Source organism: Anneissia japonica, unplaced genomic scaffold (genome assembly GCF_011630105.1).
Source record: "Anneissia japonica isolate Jap-2015-1 unplaced genomic scaffold, ASM1163010v1 scaffold5623_len388731_cov182, whole genome shotgun sequence".
Taxonomy (NCBI): Eukaryota; Metazoa; Echinodermata; class Crinoidea; order Comatulida; family Comatulidae; genus Anneissia; species Anneissia japonica.
In genome coordinates, this window is record NW_022727290.1 from 384,457 (window position 1) to 387,334 (window position 2,878).

At 32.9% G+C, this 2,878-nt stretch overlaps 1 protein-coding gene across 3 annotated transcripts in view; it reads right to left on the reverse strand.

Moving 5' to 3' along the window:
- Positions 1 to 1,425, reverse strand: part of LOC117113682 (adrenocorticotropic hormone receptor-like) — a 4,726-nt gene extending 3,301 nt beyond the window's left edge. The window contains exon 1 of one of the 3 annotated variants that reach the window (XM_033257102.1): positions 1,041 to 1,425. The gene's annotated coding sequence lies outside the window, so the exon portion shown is untranslated. Of the gene's footprint in view, positions 1 to 386; positions 562 to 600; positions 867 to 1,040 lie in introns of those variants that run through there. The other 2 variants (XM_033257101.1, XM_033257103.1) reach the window with 2 other exon arrangements.
- Between the last annotated feature and the right edge of the window lie 1,453 nt (positions 1,426 to 2,878).

The window sequence follows — 2,878 nt, forward strand, 5'->3', positions numbered from 1 at the left end:
GTCAAGGCGAGTGTCATAACCACTAGACCACGGAGGCTTCATGGTTGAACAGATTCAAATACCACCAGATACACTCTATTACACAATAGGTACGGCTAGAAACAAATAGGTGCATATAACATAAATAATGATTTATATATATAAAACAATTATATATAGATTTAATAGACAATTTATGATTATAATATAAAAAGCATTAACACGTTGAAACCACTACAGCTTACATACATAATGGCTAATTATACGATACTGTTAAAATTTCACTTTAGAAAGTGTTCGCCTAAATAACTAACTTGTATAACCTAATTTGGGATAATATTATTGCATATTTATATCACCATTACATGTAGGCCTACAGAAACTGTAACTATGCAACTGTAACTTACTAATGTCATAAAATAATCCCCCATAAAACGGTTTGCGTCCCGGAAAGAATATACGAGGCATGCCACATTGTAGTAAATAGGTGATTTTATTCTATTTCTCAAACCAACATTGATAAAACAACTGCAATTATTACACGCTTATACAGAATAAACTACAATATTCGTGACCTTAGACTATGAGTTATGATTATCAATAGAATTACAGTGTACTTACAATTACCGTATTGTGGCCTAAGAAGGACAGGTTACTATCCGACGGACAAATGCATCAAGTCATTGTGTGCCCCTACGCTTGGAAGATTTTAAATAGACTTAAACCTTCACTGAGCACTAACAATAAAATAAGTAGGCACCATGTTATTTCACTGAACTATCAAATCAGAGACGAGATATACTCTTATCAGTCATACGTATGTATTCAAAATACTATGAATTCGCCTGTGTCTTTCAAAACATAACGTATTCGGGCCAATTTCCGGGGGATCGGTTTGGTAGGGCCTAAACAATTATAGTGTCTTGCCTTGGCCCATAAATATCATTGGGCCTGATATTGTATTTGATAGGCCTAGTATATTTAATAGGCTGTTACTTTATTATCGGTTTATATTATCTATGACTTAATGTTAGGCCTAATTGATTGATAATTAATCTTACCTGGGTTGCTTCGATGACATATACGTGTTCTGTTCAAGATAGACTGGATTTTTATTAATTTAAGGAATTAAATCCAATCATGTTATCAGTATCTTTCAAATCATATTGTCAGTTAACTTCAAAGTTGCTGGTTGTAGGCGTATAATTACGTTATGCGTGTAGTTCAAGTCTGCTATATACTTATTAAAGTTGATTCCACATTTTATGACAATAAGACGGGATGTTCTCTACCACGCATAAGAATCTCAGGAAGCTATAGACCTTGGATAAGCTGCTTTATTAATTTTGTCATTGATTGTTACCACGTCACAACTGATAAGAAAGTATAATACATACTCCAAGTATTGAAATACACGCCATCGTGTTGGGATTCAATATTTCGACATTAATTATGTCATCATCAGGAATGAAAAAATTATCCATATTAGCAAGCTTATGCACTAGTACCAAAAGTGTTTAACCAATCAAAACGTTACCTCTAGTAGGTGACATAGCAGTGATTTAAACAAAAGATCAAAGCATTCTTACTCTAATGATCAAAGATAGGCCTACCTACCAAAACAAAGAATAAAGCTCTTTTGAAGCTCTGAGCCCATTGTTAAGCAAAGGGTGTAGTCTAAGTATAGCGAACGCTTCTTTAAACAATAGGATAGCCCAGTTTCGGGAGCTGTCAGTAATGTTAGTACTAGAAAATATTAAACCTAATTTATTACTTACATTACAGACGACATTATCATTTTAAGTATATCCTGTAATCCTAAAACATATTGGAATGCCTCACAGTTTTTAACATGATCAAATATAACACTATCAGATCGTGAACAATGTTCTTTAAGTCTAGTTATTAAGCACCTATCTGTCTTACCAATATAATCACTATTGCAGCCTGGACATTTAAAATGATAGACAACAGAACTTCTGTACTCCTTAGGGGTTTGATCCTTAGTAGATATATAATGAGAAACATTTTTATACTGCCATAAAGTTATGAATTTTACCTCTTTAATTAAGTGTTTCTTTACCTTATTTAAACATCTACGTAAAATGAACTCACCTGGTTTTCCTAGATAAGGCAATCTAAACCAAATCTTAATCAAGTTATCATCAGTTGGCCTATGTATACATTTAGGTTCATTTAATTTCTTAAGTACATTATTAACAACTTTTAAAGGGTACCCATTCCAAGACATAAACTTCCTGACGTTACTAAGCTCTGTTTGAAGTTTATCAGGAGTACACAATCTGTGGGCTCTAGAAACTAAACTTCAAATCCAGGAGATCTTATGGTTCCATCATGGAGCAAAGCTATCATAATGGACATATTGACCTGTATGTGTATTTTTACGATATATACTCATGCTTCCTACACTGTTGTTAAATTGTAAATCCAGTAAGTGTACTGTGTCACTGTTTTCAAATGATTCAAAAGTAAAATTTATCTGTCTATGAAAATCATTGAAGTAGCTTAGAATTTGCGGGAAATCATTGGGCTTAGCTAATACTAGCGTGTCGTCAACAAAACGAGTATAAAGCTTAATAGTACCTGATTCAATAAGTTTAGGAACAATAGACTCTTCTAGTTCAGTCATTAAAATATTAGCTAAAACTGGGCCAAGAGGCGAACCCATTGAGACACCATCAGTTTGTTTATAAAATTCATTATTACATGTAAATACAGTTTTAGTACAGCAATCTCTGAGTAGTTTCCTTAGCGAATTTTTCTTAAGGTTAGTAGATATCAGTTTCTTATTGTAAACCCTATCAAGAATTATATTAATTACCTTAGTAAGGGGAACATTTGTAAACAGAAATTCAACATCAAAAGATACAAAACGGTA